Source organism: Lepus europaeus, chromosome 20 (genome assembly GCF_033115175.1).
Source record: "Lepus europaeus isolate LE1 chromosome 20, mLepTim1.pri, whole genome shotgun sequence".
Taxonomy (NCBI): domain Eukaryota; kingdom Metazoa; phylum Chordata; class Mammalia; order Lagomorpha; family Leporidae; genus Lepus; species Lepus europaeus.
This window is the reverse complement of record NC_084846.1, coordinates 7,767,072-7,785,278: the sequence shown is the minus strand read 5'-3', so window position 1 is coordinate 7,785,278 and position 18,207 is coordinate 7,767,072.

Genomic DNA, 18,207 nt, shown 5'->3' with positions numbered 1-18,207 from the left:
GGGATGCCTGTCATACCAGTCTTCCAGAGTACCAGCCGGGTGATAGTATACCCTGGGCACCACCTGTACCATGACACAGAAGTCATTGGTACTTTTTAAGACTTCGGTGGATATACAGGGGGTAAGGCCCTGGTTGCAGGCCCACGAGGTTCCTGCTGCCGGGGTCAAATAAGAGTTGGCTCCTGTCTTTTGAATTTGAATAGTGGTATTGCAAAGGCTTTTGTGGGATGAGGGGGGGTTTCCTATACAAGTTCCTTGCCCTGAGACTTCCGTTAAGGTAAGCTGTGGCCATGAAGTCAAGAGGCAATTGCCAATCTCTGTGGTATTTTTATAAGCTCTGGGAGTTGCAATGCCTTCATAGTAGGGTGGTCCCGAAGCCAAGCATAACCAACAGGAGTCAGTTATATTGGGGTTAGTCTGATTGAGGGCCAGAAAGGCCCCTGACAGGAGATTGAGCAGCCGTTGCCCGGTGGTTGGCGGTGGTTGGGAAGGCGGCCCAGTGGAAGAGTTGAAAGAAGTGGCAGTACTATGTATAACTTGGGGTAGGGCAGCTGGCCCTGTCTGAAGGATAGCTGGCCCTGTGTGGGAGGGGGATTTCTGTTCTTTCAGGGCGGGATTTGGCCCCACCAGTAGTGGGTTGGAGGTTTGTATTTGTAGTCTAATTTATTGTGAAACCTGGGTCATATCCAGACACATAAAATCGCAGCCCCCACGTCCTTCCCTGTACCCAACCAAGTTGTGAGGAGCTTTTTCTTCCTTTTGCAGTAAAGGTGATGTTTAGTGGATTTTGGCTCATGTCGGAGGGCGTGGAGTTACGGAGCATCCTAATCCAGTCCTGACTGGAGGACGACTTCCACCAGACCGATCCAGTGGTCTCGCAACCCCAGGCTTTACAATATAGGGACTCGGGGCCCCCACACTGCCACCTTTGCTGGGGGCTTCTATCGTCCTTAGGGCATACATAGAACTCCTGTTGGTGCAGTCTATGCCTTTTTGCCTGATAACTGCACCCCATTCCCCCAGGACCAAGTCTCATGCTTAAAGTGTTTTCAGCGGTCCCCCCTTCCCTGAGAGTATCGGTGGAGTCCCGATCCGGTATATCCCAAGTGTCCAGTCCTGCTAGTTATTGGCATATATCAGGGTGTAAGGAGGGCCACCATGTCCATGGCATGCCTGTATGGTTTACAGACCAAACAACATTTCCCGTGCCAGAGAGCACTTGCCAAGAGAGCCTTTGGGGAGCATGGGGGTTGGTTACAATTGGGACGGGGAAAGTCAAAAGCATTATAAGCACTAAACAGTCTTTAAGAATCTTATCTTGAGCAGGTTTTGGGCATGCTGAAGCTTCCATTGGGTTGGTCCGTCCGGGTTTTTGTGGTCCTCAGGTGGTGCTCGTTTCACGTGCGAGGCGTGGACCCAGGCAGCAATTCCGTCTACCTTGAGAGCGGTGGGGGTTGTCAGCAGCACGGTGAACGGGCCCTTCCAGCGAGGTTCAAGAGTCTTGGACTGATGTCTCCTGATGTACACAGAGTCACCGATCTGGAAGGGGTGTGGGACAGTTGTTTCTCCGACGTGATAGGCTGCAGCAAGAGGCTTCCAGACGTGGTTCTGGATGATCTGGAGCACTCTTAATCGGGCCTGCAAGTTAGGGCCATTGGCTACAGAGTCAGTGGCAGGATCAAGCAGACCTGTCATCAGTGGAGGCCCCCCATAAAGGATCTCATACAGTGTCAGCCCATGGTAAGAGGGGGTGTTCCAAACCCAGAACGGCCATGGGGAGGAGTTGGACCCAATCTCTAGTTCCAATTTCTAAAGCTAATTTAGTTAAGGTCTCCTTAATTGTTCTGTTCATTCTTTCTACCTGTCCTGAGCTCTGGGGTCTGTAGGCACAATGTAATTTCAAATCTATCCCCAGTACTCCAGCCACCAACTGACTTACCTGGGAGACAAACGCAGGGCCATTGTCAGACCCTATTACCTTAGGCAAGCCAAATCGGGGGAAGATTTCTTCCAGAATCTTCTTGACAACCACCTGGGTGGTTTCCCACTTCGTGGGGAATGCTTCTGTCCATCCGGAGAAAGTGTCTACAAAAACTAGGAGATACTTATTTCCATATTTACCTGGCCTTATTTCTGTGAAATCAACCTCCCAGTTGGTTCCAGGCCATTCCCCTCTTATTCTGGCTCCCTCCGGAAATTTGAGGTGTCCAGCATTTACCTTGGCGCAAGGGACACAGGACTCAGTGACCTGCTGAACTAAAGAGTTAAGCCCGGGGATATGGTAAGACTGTTTCTTTTCTTGTAAGAGTGCCTTTAGTTTCTTGTGTCCTAGGTGAGTCCATCGATGAAGGTGAGTTACTAATTCTTTGGCCAGTTTTTGGGGTAGAACAACCTTTTTTTGATGTTTCCAGACCCCCGTCTGCTCATCATACTCTGCTCCAAGCCGTTGGAATATGTCCAAGTCTTGGTCCGAGTAAGAGAAAGGGGATTCCTTTGGCAACCGGGCGGGTTCGATCATCTCCAGTTGGAGAACCCGCTGCCCTAGGGCTGCTGCTCTAGCAGCTTCACCCGCCATCCTGTTTCCTTGTGCCACGGGGTAATTACCTTGTTGGTGTCCAGGACAGTGAATTATACTTAGCTTTTTAGGCAGAAAAAGAGCCTGTAGGAGGTCTAGGATCTCTTGTTTATTTTTAATGTCTTTGCCTGTTGAGGTCAGGAGGCCTCTCGTCCGGTATATTTCCCCATGTACGTGGGCAGTGGCAAAGGCATACCGGCTATCAGTATAAATGTTGACCTGCTTACCCTTAGCCTCTCGGAGCGCTTGGGTTAGGGCCACGAGCTCAGCCTTCTGTGCTGAAGTCCCTGGCTCCAGGGCCAAGGCCCAGATGACAGTTTTTTCATCTACCACGGCCTTTTTTCAACAGAACTAAATAGGTAAGTTCATAAACTCCTTCTTCAAAAGATGACCTGAAGGAGCCTTTCTCTAAGGCTGATCTCCCTAGACGTTATTCATAGATTAAAATCACAGCAACCCTCTGCATCCCAAGGCACAAACACTGACCAGAAAATGGCCCCAAGGCAACCAGAGTGGCAACCTTAGGAAGGAGTGGAAACTGCAATCACACCTGCCTGTGGGTTTTCTGCTTTCCAGTGCTCTTCTGGCTCTCAGAGGCCAGCCTTCCAGGCAGCTGGAGGCCACCTACAGGGAGAGCAGGTGCCCAGGAAGCAGTAAGGGCAATGTCACTCTTCTTCCTTTGCAAGCCCAAGTTTGGCCATGGAGTCATTGGCCTGGGCCCTCTGCTCCCCACTGTGGGTTAGTCACCTGCTTCACACCACCACTGGTGAGTTAAGTGGGAGAGAGGCCCTCAAACCCATTGCTTTCACAAGAAACCAGCAGAGTCCCTGTTTGCCTCCTGTGTTTATAAAATAGAGGAAAATGCTAAGATACTTGAAATGGATTTTAAAGCTGGCAAATAATGATTCTTTTGAGAAACAGATTCTAGCTTATGGCTAGTAAACACGTTGCTATGTACAGCAACGCATCAAAGGTGAAGTCCCCCCTTTTCCTCTCCTCCAGCAGCTCCCTGCCCTTCGCAGTTCATGGTTGCCATCAGGTGTTAGGATTTACACGTCCAGTTTACTCACTTGAAACGTTCTTTGACCCCGCCCCCCACTGACCTGGCAGTGAGGTCTATGACTAGATCCTGAATGTTGTATGAATAGCCACTTTTTCAAGCAGCCTATTGTCCCATGTTGAATCCACCTGTGGCCACCAGAAGTGCTCAGCCTAAACCATGTATTTGAAATTTTCTTCCAACATAGACAGTGTTATCTATGTTGTATCTTGGGAGTACCATGTCCCTCTTCTTTGAGCCTGTTCTTTACCTAACACATCACCTGCTCCTTAAGGGCACTGTTATGGTTTGCCACGCCATCACCAAATGCTGAACCCATGGAGCCTCCAAACCTTGAGCTTGGAACTCCTGAAACCTTGAGCTGAAATAAACCTCCCTTCTTCAAAAGTAGCTTATCTTAGATATTTCACTGTAGTAATGAAAAGACTGGCTGATAAGGCACATACTAATTACTACAATGTTAGGGCTTAGTTCTAATTCCTGACACAAAATCTTCATTCCTACTGGTCTTCCACATCACAGAAACTGCCCATCCCCCACCAGTTCCAGCTCTCCAGGGCTCACAGGTTATACCATAGTCCCTTAATGCATCATTCCTCTGTCATGCTAGACCTTTGCACTGGGTGTCCCCCCTACATGGAACCCTCTCCCACCACTCTAGAAACTAAGTGTTGATTTCCTTTGAAAAGCTAAACAAAGTTGACAACCAATTATCTGGACCAGGTAAGAAAAGACTTAAAGTTGGAAAGAAAGAGGAGATGTTAAAATTGATACCAGTGAAATACAAGAGTTTGTAACAGACTACCATAAACATTCATATACCAACAAATTCAATAACCAAATTCCAAGAAGTATGTAACCCATAAGAGTGAGTCATTCAAAAAAAAATATGAGGCTGGAATTTGAAGCAGAAAGAGAACTCCCATCTGCTGATCCACTTGCTAAATGCCCACCACATCTGGGACTGGGTCAGGCCAAAGTCAGGAGCCTGGAACTCAGTCTGGATCTCCCACATGGGTGGCGGGGACCCAACTACTTGAGCCACCAACTGCTGCCTCCCAGGGTGCACACAGTAGCAGGAAGCTGGAATTGGGGGTGGAGCTGAGACTCAAGCCTAAGGACTCCAATTTGGAATATGGTCATCCCAAACAGGGTCTTAACTGCTGTACCAAATGCTCACCCACTCCCAGCACTTCTATTCAACATAGTACTGGAAATCCTAGCTAGATCAATTTGACAAGAGAAAGAAACAAAAGGCATCCACATCAGTAAGGAAGAAGTCAAATTGCCTTTGTTTACAGATGACATGATGTAACAGATAGAAAACTCTCAAGATGCCACCCAAAACCTTATAGAACCAATAAGGAAGGGGAGGCATTGCCTGTAAGTGCCTGACCACCCAAACCAGAGAGGTTCAGAAAGGCTGGTGGGGGAAGGGTTCACAGGAAAAGTGTCATTTCAGCTGAAGCCTTCTGCTCCAGGGCCAGAAGGAAAGGAAAGGGTGTACCAGGCAGCATCTGGTGGAGGGAGGTGGGAGGAATGTGCAAAGGACCCGAGGAAGGAAAATGATTGTCCATTTGAGGAATAAGAAAAAGACCAATATTACAGGGAGCATGGGCAAAAAGGACTTGGAAGTGCCTCAAGAAGTCTAAAAAGTCAGGCAGGAGGACCCAATGATCCAACCAGACCCCTCAATAGTGAAACAAGGCAGAACCATGAGCGATCTGATTGTATACAATAAGCACACAATATCCTGTCTATGATATTCCAGCCAAGGATGCATGGCCTGGTCTTAATTAATTAAATATCACATGAGCCGAAATGAATTGACGTTCTGTAAAAGAATGGGCCTATAATCTTTCCAAATGTCAAAGTCACAAGAATCATCACAATACTGATTAACTGTGGAAGAGAGAAGGAAAACTTGAAGACACATGGGAGTGAATGCAACCCCTGGCTGTGAACTGGACCCTTTTTTTGCAAAGGACTTTGTTGGAGAATCTGGCAAAACTTTGATGGGGTGTGAGATTTACTTGATAATAATGCCCCATTATTCATTTCCTTACATTGGTGCTTTGTCTTGTAGGTTAGATATGAGAAAGTCTTAAGTACTCAAAGGCATACCAATGTGTTTAGGGATGATATGATACAATATAAAAAATTACTCTGATAGGGGAAAATATTTGATTGCAAATCTATAAATCTGTTATTGCTAAAAAATAATATTTTGAGGGATTATTACATAATTAAAAAATGGATGGGGCCTTCAATTCAACAATTCCACCTACTATAAACATGACTTTAAAAAACACCCCAGGAATTTAAATATCATTTTAAAAAATAAAATTTGATTTTATCATGGAAAAAAGTCTTCAGGGATTCCAATACAAAGGACCTTCCCCCATAGTCCCAGTGGCCCGAAGATGACACCCATCTACACTGGGGACACTGACTATGATACTCACCTAAGGGCAGGTGGGCTCCCACAGTGGCCGCAACACCTGAAAAGTGGATTTCAGGTAAATTAGATGATAACTAGCCACTCTTCAGAAGGATTTGACAACCCACAGGCTCTCCATAGCATTGCAAGGACAGAGACCTGTGCTTGTTTTAGCTGTGTTTATTGAGCAACTATGAGGTGCTGGGTGCTAGAGACACAACAATTAGCAAGTGCAGAGTGACCCTAGACTCTTAGGGGGAAAGTTGAGTGGGGAAAGAGGGTGGGTGTTGAACAAGCAATTAGTAATTTACATGACAGAGGCTGGTGAGTGTCCAGATAGAGGAGAAATCTTACAGTCACCTTCCACGGTGCAGTCTGGGTGGAATGTCCACATGGGCTGCACTTGGCACCAAGTGCTTGGCTGCGTTGGTTCCAGGGTGCAGGTGAAGGTATCCAGCCAATTAGAGCTCTGGGAATCTGGTGCCTGGGCCCACAACAGGCCACCTCCAATTTCCATTTCCATCTCTTGCTACTAATCAGACACCTGACTCTGGGCATGAGGGCTGAGCAGGAAGACTACCTGGAGACCATTCCTCTGAGGTGGGGCGCACCTGTGCTCACCTTGGGCCTGAGCTCTGGCTCAAACTTGTCTGCCTGCAGCTGCGTGGCTGATCCTTAGGGACTCTCCAACTTGCACAAGTGAAGTGGATGTGGGAATTGCGTGTCAACTTTTAATGAGTTCTCAGGTGTCATTGGAAACCCAGGAGCTTCTTCATTATTGAAACTTGCAATTGGTTTCCTTGGGATTGCTACAGCGGCAGAGTTCAGCAGTTTGTACAGGCAGGAATCCCATTGGTCTCATTAGTGCCAGTCAAGACTGTAACTTGGCCATTACTGCTGTGTCTTCCAGGAAGGATGCCCAGGGGCCGTGGTAATACGGGCACCGAGAGCTTCGGGGAGGGACTGGTGGTGATGAGTTCAGATGAACTCTGCTAATTACCTGGTGTACACATTATCGCATCAACTGAATTCCCAGAGAGCTTGTGTGGACCCACTGGCATTGTGCATTGTTGATCTCTCTTTTGGGTTTTAAAACACAGATGAAAGACACAGGGAGATACGTATAATAGGATAACTTTATGCTTCAGGGCACTGACATCAGACAGACCCAAGTTCAAATCCTGGCCCAGCTGCTTTCTAACTGTATGACGCTGAGGAAGTGAATTGCCCTCTCTGAGTCTCTGGTTGCAGATGGGACAGCTAACAGTACCAGCACAGGCCTCACAGTATGATGCATGTAAACTTATGGGCACTTAGCAAACACTAGAGTATATTATGTTGTCAGTGCGTTGAGTCCTGAAGGGGTTGAGTTGATTGCACCAACTCATCGCTTCACCTGCCATCCAGGTGAGAGAAAGAAATACTCCACCCATTGGCCCATCTGGGTCTCCCACATGGGTGACAAGGGCCCAGGTACTTAGGCCATCATCCACTGCCTCCCAGGATACATTTGCAGGAAGCTACACTGGAAGCAAAGCCAGAACTCAGACTGGTGCCCTGATATGGGATATGGTCATTGCAACTGGTGGCTTCACACACTATGACACGACACCTGTCTCAGAGGTTAGGGCTTTAACATAGGAACTGGGGGTTGGGCAGACACAAGCATCCCACCTATAACACTGGCCAGAAGCTCAAGTTGTTGGACAAAGAGCAGGAGGCCACTCCTAGTTTCTGATGGCTTGGCCCCATGACCCTGGAAGAGAATCATATATAATCTCTTTGTTCTGCAGCTGGGATAGAGGATTCCACTTCAGCCCCTGCCCCCCATACAGTGTGAGGCAGGTACGAAGGTTGAGAGCAGCGAGAACAATGACCAAATCGTATTCCTATTGGACCTGATTTACAACAACATTTGATGGGGAATGATTGTTCCCACAGAACCTGATCCTGGGCTGTGACACTCCAGCCGTGAGTGACATTCCTGTAAACAAATGAACCTGGGGGCCAGGGTCACGGAACAATCATACCTAACTCTTTTTTTTATTCCCATTCAACAGGTATTTTCTGAGCAACTATCATGATGGGTTTTAACTGCTCCTGGATACATCAGTGGGATGGGTACAATAAAATGTCACTTAGCCGGTTCTCCCTGTTGACTCAACCATTCACTCATAGGTCTCATTCCTCCCACTGTTTCTTCATGAAGAACCACTTGCACTGTTATGTATTACCTTATGTATACAGTTTAAAGTTTTTCTTCTTTCATTTATTTGAGGGAGAGTTCTCCCTTCTACTGGTTCACTCCCCAAATGCCTACAATCATTAGGACTGGGTCAGGTAGAAGCCAGGAGCCAGGAACTCAATCCAGGTCTCCTATGTGGTGGCAGAGACCAAATTACTAGAGGCATTTTTGCTGTCTCCAAGGATTTGAGTTATCAGGAAGCTGCAGTCAAGAGTGGAGCTAGTTGCAAGCATGGAAAGCCAAGACACTATAGAAAAAAAGAAATCCTACATGAAGGATCTCTGTGAGTGAGACCCCAGTGGAAAGGGACCATCAAAGAAGGATGTACTTTTCTCTGAAGGTAGGCGATAACTTCCACTTTGTTTATGGCCTTATCTAAATACTGACAGAGATTGTGGACTCAAAAGGCTTCCATAGCCTTGGCAGCTCATGTCAAGAGACACCTGGAAGTCAGAAATATTATTTCCGTATGTGTGTCCAAGCCAAAATGAGATTTTCACATCCCTTTCTTTCCTTTTTATTCTTTTCATTAACATATAGTACATGGTTCACTCCTCAATGGCTACAATGGCTGGGACTAGTCCAATCCAAACCCAGGACCCCAGAGCTCCGTCCGGGTCCCCCACATGGGTGGCAGTACTTGGGCCATCCTTCGCTGTTGTCCCAGGAGCATTAGCGGGGAGCTGGATTGGAAGCCGAGCAGCCAGGACTCAACTAGTGCTCTGGTGTGGAATGCTGGCATTGCAGTCAGCAACTGAACCACAATACCAGCCCCAGGATTTCCACTGCTTTAACAGGACTTCATGTTTGGAGCCTCCCAACTGCTCCACGCTAGCTCTTTGTGAAATATAAAGTGTGTTGCTGTGAACTGTGGTCACCCATTGTGCTGTGAGACACTAGACATTATCCCTTCTATCTGTGCTTCAGTGTGTGTTATTCAACCTCTGCCTGCCCTCTTCCCCACTCTCTGTCCTTTGCAGACTTTAGGAATCACTACTCTGTGTTCAAGGGGAGACTTTTATCTGCCACATCACTTGGATTTCCATCCTCTGGAAAGTTCAATTATCCACCACGTTGCTTCCCATCTTCCTGGAACTGAGAGTGGAAAAACCCTTTCTCTTCTCCCCTGGGGATACTTCCAGTCTCAAAAGCTCCAACTCCCATGGCTGCTAATTTTTTCTCTGACAAAAGAAGAAAGATAAAAAAGAAGATGGCCAATGGGACATCATTCTCCCAAGGCCTCTATCCTTAGAGAACTTTGTCACTGATGCCCTGGACCGAGGAAAGATTCATTAACAAGAGGTGCTGGTTTCCAAGGAGATTTTTTGTGTCAAGGAGAAGAGAGGTGTCTATAGGAGCAGGGGTGCTGGGGAAGCTCTCAGACCCTGGAAAGTGGAGTGAGAGCCAGGAGCTTCACTGCTTGTGGGAGTCTCAGATCTAAGCATGATTAGAGAGACGATATTGGGGAGCAACAAAAAACCTAAGGGGCTGACCATTTTACATTCATTTTCATGACCATGCTTGATGGACTGGATTACCAAGGTATTTCAAACATTCTTGGCAAGTATAATTACGAGATGAATTTATTTTGGTGTAAAAAAAATGTTATATCCATGCACGCAAAATTTTATTTTTCATGAACTTTTTGAAAACTGATTCATGTGCATGGATTTTTAAATTTCCATCAAAATACTTATCTTTTAATTGCATTTCATGCTTACTTTTTTTGAGAGGCAGTTAAAAAAGACAGAGAGAATTCCCATGTGCCGGTTCACTCCCCAAATGCCTACGATGGCCAGAGCTGAGCTGGGCTGAAGCTGGGACCTGGGAACCCCATCAGGTCTCCCACGTGGGGGTAGGAACCCAATTACTTGAGCCAGCACCACTGTCTCCAAAGGTTGTGCATTATCAGGAAACTGGAGTCGTGAGCTGGAGCCAGGATTCAAAGCCAGGCACTCTAATGTGGGACACAGGCATCTTAACCCCTAGGCTAAACACCTACTCGTCCATTAATTCTTTTGAAGTGCCTTCGTATATGCAGGAATTTGGAAGGAAAGTGAATGTCTCTGCATCTTGATCTTCCTCGGCATGCAAATGAGCATCTGATCATTTGTTTATTCACAAACAATCAACACTTTCCTTAGGGAAGGTCATTTTGAACTTCCACAGAAGCTGTTGAGTAGGGAAGACCTGCAGCTCTTGGCAATTGCTGGGAGGTTACACCTGGGATATGCTTCCTGGCAAAGCTGGGAGATACCTTCTACCCAGCCCCCCATCTGGGGGACAGTCTAAATCAAAGGCACTTGGAGCAGGCATTTAGGCTAGTAGTTAAGATGCCCGTGTCCTACATCAGAGCACCTGGGTTTGGTGCCCAGCTCCTGGTCCTGACTCCAGCTTCCTGCTAAGAGCTGTGAGGCAGCAACAATGTTCTGAGCAATTGGATTCCTGCCACTAAGATGTAAGACCTGGGTTGAGTTCCTGACTCCTAGCTTCAGAGCTTCAACCTGGCCCAGAACTGGCCATTGCAGACACTTGGGCAGTGAACTAGATGAGAGCAATCCACCCCTCCCTTTCTCTCCCTCCTCTCTCTCTCTTTCTCACACACACACAAATTTTAAAAATTTAAATAAAAAACAAGGCAGGGGCCAGGCCATGGCTCACTTGGTTAATTCTCCACCTGCAGTGCTGGCATCCCATGGGGGCACTGGTTCTGGTCTCTGTTGCTCTTCTTCCAGTCCAGCTCTCTGCTGTGGCCCGAGAGGGCAGTAGAGGATGGCTCAAGTGCTTGGGCCCCTGCACCTGCATGGGAGACCAGGAGGAGGCACCTGGCTCCTGGCTTCGGATCAGTGCAGCGCCAGCCATGGCGGCCATTTGGGGAGTGAACCAACGGAAGGAAGAGCTTTCTCTCTGTCTCTCTCTCTCTCACTGTCTATAACTCTACCTGTCAAATAAATTTAAAAAAAAAAAAGGCAAACACACCCTCAAGAATTTTTCAAGTCAAAACAGGTTAGCTTGCCGAGCTAAGGCACCAAGAGCCAAAACTGGAAGAGCAGAGAGAATACGTGATTTGGGATCACTCAGAGAGAGGTTCAGCTCCCAGATCTGCCAGTCAATTCCTTTGTCACCTTAGGCATATCACCACAGTAAGAATTTCCCTTGTAGATTTTACTCATTCGGCAAATCTTTATGAAGTATTTGCTGTGTGCCTGTGCTCTGTGGTTGGGAATAAATGTGAGAGGAGAAAGAGAGAGAGAGAGAGAGATTCTTTGTGAACTGAATTTTCAAGTAACTCGTTCATTGAGTTACTTCAGACAAAGGCAGGTTCATAGGTTGGGAACATTTTCCCATCCATGAGTCCCTTCCTCCAAAAAAGCTATTTTTAGTAGTAAAAAATCTATTTTACAGCTAATTATTTATTTTAAAACATATATACTCTGGGTTGGATAGAGTTGTCTTTTTATCTGAATTCTAAAACATTAAAACATCTTCATGGTCTTTAGGTCCCCTGTGCCTGATGGAGAATGAGTTCTATTGTGGAAGGAAGATATTGAGAAGGTTGTGTGGGCGACAGGAAGTCAACTGACCCTGATGTCTCTTCTCTTCCTCATTTTCAGCAAATGGCATCAGATCATAAATTAAAGCAGCAATGAAATAAATGCAAAAATAAAGAGCTGTTAAAATAAACTCCATAAAAGCCTATTACAGGGGACTTTTCACCCTAGGGCGCCAGGAGCAGATTTAGAATAAAGAGATAATGCACCCAGGTTCAACCTGAACCAAGCTCTGTCTCTGTCCAGCTTTGCCTCCCTGCCCAGGGAACGAGACCCTAGAGGAATGAAGCCTTGTTTTCCTAAGATGTCCTCAAAGAATAATGTATCCAGCGCTCAAGGAAAACCAATACCTAAGAAGATTATGGTCTTGCTGGAGAAGCTACTTGCACAAAGGTTCCAAAAGCCAATGGGGTCAAGGTCTTCTTTATAGCGGCGTCATTAACAGGCGGACCACCACCCTCCAACTCTGGAAGGAAAAGTGAGGTCGTGAAAACACAAGGTTGAGAGTTTAAAGGTAGGATGTGGGTCTTTTGCTGGGAAAGCATCAAGAAGATCTCAGTCTTCAAAGGCGGGGAGACCTGAAATACCTGGGCTAGTTGTACTGAGTTCACACCGTGTTCCAGACCAACCAACCCTTCTTGAAAGTAAACCAGAGTTGACCTGCATGACATCAACTCAAGATGAGGATGGGAGGGGCTGTTGATCAGCCAACAATGGAAAGGACCACCACCATGCCAGAGCCAGGTGAGTGATGCACAGAGCACTAGGAGATCCAGGAGCACCATGGATCCTGGGTCTGGTGGGGTAGTCTCTGCCCCAGCACCAGCAGAGACAGTCAGTTTATAAAGAGCTAAACATGACGTGACTGGGGCAGGAGACCCAAGGCTTCACATGGAGAATCCATTCCTGGATGATTCATTCCAGTGTTGGTGGCAGAAACTAAGACGTGCAGGGGAAGCCGGAGCTTTGGAGTTACATCAGCTATTGCTCAGAAATTGATTCTCATGAGCTGGATGATCATGGGCTGGTGTCTTAGTTTTTTGGCGGAGAGGCTATCATAAAATAGCACAAGGTGGGTAGTCCAAAATAACAGAAACTCCTGACTCTGAAGGAGTCCTGTTGGTTCCTTCTGGATGCTCTAAGGGAGGACCCTCCCCATGCTTCCATCCCATCTTCTGGTGGTTCCGAGTGTTCCAATGTCTGCCATCTTTTCTTTCTCTCTATTTATCTTCGTTTCTTCTTGGAAGGACACCCGTCATTAGATTTATCGTTCATCCTAAATCTAAAGTGGTTTCATCTTGAGACTTTAATTCCTTCTGCAAAGACACTTTACAAATAAAGTCACATCGAAGTGCCAAGTGGACATGAATTTGAGAGGGTGTTCAACCAAGTTCAATCAGTTACTGTACTTGGAACCTCTGTTCACTCAACCATGAAATGCAGTTAATAACATCTACAGGCTGAATAGGGGGAAATGCCGGTAAATTGCATAGAATATCTACCCCAAAATGTCAACAGTCAAGGTTGAAAACCCCTTCAACTGAAATCCATCTTCCCTTGATGACCTTAAAATGGTTCTTGGTAAATAGTGTTTGACAGCAATCTGCTCCCTTTTGTTCCCTTTCAGGAGGGATGGATGTGAAAAGAACCAAGTACTAAGTATGTAGTCTACTTTAAAATCCTTTGGCATGGTCCAGACAGTCTGCTTGGGTATAAGTTGGCCCCAAAGGTCGAGGATTAAACAAGAAACCCTTCTCTAGGTAGAAATGTAGAAACAGTGAAATTCTACAGTGATGCAATTTTATTGCTATTTCCTTTAAAATGTACCTGAAAATATAACAGAAATTTCTAGTCTTGCCTATGATATGTTACAAATCTCTACTGAAACACCAAGTCAATAGATTCAAAACACCTTCCTGAGGCTCTATCCAAGACACGGAAGAACTGGGGAACTTCAGTTCTTTTTAAAATATATATTTATTTGAACAGCAGAGTTACAGAGAGAGACAGACAGAGACAGGGAGGCAGACAGAGAAAGAGATCTTCCATCTGCTGGCTCGCTCACCCAAAGGGCTACAATGACTGAAGTTGAACGAGGCTAAAACCAGGAGCCTGGAGCTCCATCCAAGTCTCCCATGTGGGTGGCAGGGGCCACTCTTCTGCTGCTTTCCCATGCGCAATAGCAGGGAGCTGGATCGGAAGTGGAGCAACTGGGACTCAAACAGGTGCTCACATGGGATGCTTGTGTTGCAAGTGGCAGCTTAACTCGCTGTTCTATCACACTGGACCTGGATTTAGTTCTTAAAGTTGTGCTATTGGCCTTTGGATCACATAATTTTTTGTGTTGGGGCCTTGCTTGTGCTTCATAGTATGTTGAGCAGCATTCCTGGTCTCCATCAATCATGATCCATAAGCACTCCCTAGTCATAACACCCCAAAATGTCTCCAGGTATTAGCAACACCCTGAGTTAGGGTGAAAACAGAGGAACTGTCATTTTAATATAATGTAATTTAAAATGACCTAAAAATAATCAAATTTGGCCATGCAAATGAGCAAGAGCGATAATGATGAATAATATCAAGAAAGAACTAAGCCGGCGCCGCGGCTCAACAGGCTAATCCTCCGCCTTGCGACGCTGGCACACCGGGTTCTAGTCCCGGTCGGGGCACCGGATTCTGTCCTGGTTGCCCCTCTTCCAAGCCAGCTCTCTGCTGTGGCCAGGGAGTGCAGTGGAGGATGGTCCAAGTGCTTGGGCCCTGCACCCACATGGGAGACCAGGAGAAGCACCTGGCTCCTGCCATCGGATCAGCGTGGTGCGCCTGCCGCAACGCGCCAGCCACGGCGGCCATTGGAGGGTGAACCAACGGCAAAAAGGAAGACCTTTCTCTCTGTCTCTCTCACTGTCCACTCTGCCTGTCAAAAAAAAAGAAAGAAAGAAAGAACTAAAATGATCGAATAGCCTTACTACATTGCCATACACTAAGCTAAGCATCGGGCTTACATTATCCTACCCTAGGAAGAAATTTAGAAGTCACCCATTCCATCTTTCTTAATGTTTGAATTTTATTTAACTTACAAATAATAGCTGTGAGCTTAAATCAAGAAATTACCATATGGTGGTTGGCGTGCTAAGGTCTCAAACCTATCTCTTTTCGCCTTCAACAGCTATGAGGAGGGTGATAGTATCCCCACATATAGATGGGAAAAATTGAGTCAAAGAAAAGTTAAATAACTTGGCCAAAGTCACAAGGCTAGACTGTAAATGCATTGACCTCAGAATCTTGCACTGTCTAGCACACTCTCTTAATGGTATCCCAAGCAATCCACACACCTCACGCTTCTTCTCCTTAGAATGACCTCTAGTAAATGATTGCGCTGGATTTTAAGCACTCACCTCAAAGGTCTCCTGTGATACTATGGTATCTATTTTTTTGTTTTCATCCACGATTCCTGGCTGTAACTCTCTTCCCAGCACTTGCCAGAGAAACTGGAATTCCTCTTCCCCAAGGTAGGCTATCGGAACATTTGTCGTTCCCTTCCTTTCTGTCTTGGAGCCGGCCCTAAGGAAATGGTCTGCCCAACTTTCTCTGAGAGTAGACCATCAGGCCCTCACTGGAGACGAGGTCCTGTCCCACAACTGGGAGGAAGAAATCCAGTAGAGAGGCCAAGGAGAATAGACAGGTCTTGCTGGGCTTCCCCAAACAGCCTACTAGCATTAGATCAGCCCCTTTTTGTGCAACCATAGTTCAGCACTGTTTCTATGCTTTAGTCATGGTTATGAATGAAGTCTTCTTAAAACCAAAACAAACTAGCAAAGCATGATTCTGGAAGCTTCTAGTCAGCTGAACACATGGAGACTTGGAGGAAAATGAACAAGATCTCATCTGTGTGCCAAGACGGTGACACACCTCAACAGAAACACCTGCTCCCAGGTGGGCACAGAAGCACCTGCTCCCAGGACCCTCCCTGACCTCACCCAATGTATCTCTTTCCCCCAACCACTTAGTTGAACCCTTTAAAATAGCATTTATGCTAGATGTTAGTTCCGTGAGTTGATCCGGCACAGTTGTCGGAACCCCAGTTTGTAACCAGTGAGTCAGAAGCCATTTGAAACAACCTGGGGCTTACGATTGGTATCACAAGTTGGGGAAGTCTTGTGGGGCCAAGCCCTCAACCTGTGGGACCATGCACTACTCCTAAGTAGACAGACTGTCAGATTACAGTTGACTTGGAGGCCACCCAGCTGGGGTCTGTTGGTTGCTAGTAGTGTGTGGTTAATGGATCTGTGATGTGAGCTCACAGAGGAGAAACACTCTGGGGTGGGGTGGCTTCTTTCTATTTATCTCCCGCTCTGTGGTGCTCTTTCTGATGCCCCTGCCCCATCCCTACCAGGCAGAGTTGGAAATTCTGGGGACAAACTCTATTGCACTCCATCTTCCTACTGTCCTAGTCTGCCTTCCTCCCTACATCACTCTCAAACTCCGAGCCCTCCGAGAACAATGTTAAGGGGTCTTTGGGTTTCCAGCCCATGTATCTCCATTGACTGCATGGACAGATACTACCGCATAAAGCTCTCCATTCCATTTTGGAGTGGATTTCATTTTCTTTTAGAATGTAGCTAACTGCAGGGCTGGCATTTTGCTCAACTATTCAAGACATCACTTGCGATGCCAGGATTCTGTGTTGGAGCACCAGTTTGAGTCCCCACTGCTCCTCTTCTGATCCAGCTTCCTACTAATACACCTGGGAAGGCAGAGGATGATTATGGCCCAAGTCTTTGGACCCCTGCCTTCCCACGTGAGAGACCCAGATGGAGTTCCTAGCTCCCAGCTTTGGCCTGGCCCAACCCTGGCTGTTGTTGTCATTTGAGGAATGAACCAGCTGTTGGAAGATCTCTTTCCATGTATCTTACTCTTTCTCTCTCTCTGCTGCTCTGCCTGAAAGGAACTCCAACCAAGTCTCCCACAGGAGTGCAAGGGGCCCAAGGAATTGGGCGATCAGCCACTGCTTTCACAAGTGCATTAGCTGGAAACTGGATTGGAAGCAGAGCAGCTGGGACTCAAACCAGCACTCTGCTATGGGGAGCTGGCTTCACCATGCCAGACCCACCCTCAATTTAACACATCATCACCACGCTTGCTGTACGTTAGATTCCTGGAACTTGTAGATGTCATAACTGGACATGTGGACTCTTTGATCCACCCTCTCTGTTCAACCCCCACCCCCAGGCCCTGGCAACCACTGCTCAACTCTGTTTCTACGAGTTTGTTTTATATTCTTTTTTTTTTAAGATTTATTTATTTTACTTGAAAGTCAGTTACACACAGAGAGAAGGAGAAGGGAGGGAGAGAGAGAGAGAAATAAAGTCTTCCATCTGTAGGTTCATGCCTCAAATGGCCGCAACGGCCAGAGCTGCGCTGATCCGAAGCCAGGAGCCAGAAGCTTCCTTCGGGTCTCTCACATGGGTGCAGGGGCCCAAGGACTTGGGCCATCTTCTGCTGCTTTCCCAGGCTGCAGCAAAGAGCCGGATCGGAAGTGGAACAGCCGGGTCTCGAACCGGCGGCCATATGCAATGCCAGCACTGCAGGCAGCAGCTTTACCTGCTACGCCACAGCACTGGCCCCAATTGTTTTATATTCTACATATGAGTGATGTCATGCAGTGTTTTTCTTCAGTTTATTTCACTCAGTACAATATTTTCCCATTTCGCATATTGTTGCCAATGGCAGTATTTCCTTTCTTGTGCTGAAATAATATTCCATTTTATAATTTGTATTATATATAGTGTATGTGTGTATGCATACCATACATATATATCACATTTCTTTGTCCACTCCTCTGTTGATGAACACTTAGGTTGCTCTCATATCTTTTAAAAAAAGATTTATTTATTTATTATTTGAAAGGCAGAGAGAGAGGGAGAGACAGAGAGAGAGAGGTCTTCCATCCGCTGGTTCACTCCCCCAAATGACTGCAACAGCTGAAGCTGAGCCAATCCAAAGCCGGGAGCCAGGAGTCTCCTCCAGGTCTCCCATGTGGGTGGCAGGGACCCAAGGACTTGGGCCATCTTCCACTGCTCTCCCAGGCCGTTGACAGGGAGCTGGATTGAAAATGCAGCAGTTGGGGCTCAAACCAGCACCCATATGGGATGTCAGAGCCCCAGGTGGAGGCTTAACCTGCCACACCACAGCGCCAGCCCTGTCCTCCTATCTTGATTGTTGTGACTAATGCTTCAGTGAATATGAAGACGTAGAAATCTCTTCATTACACTCCTTCCATTTCCTTTGCATGTCTACCCAGAAGTGGGATTGCTGAATCCTGTGGTTATCATTATT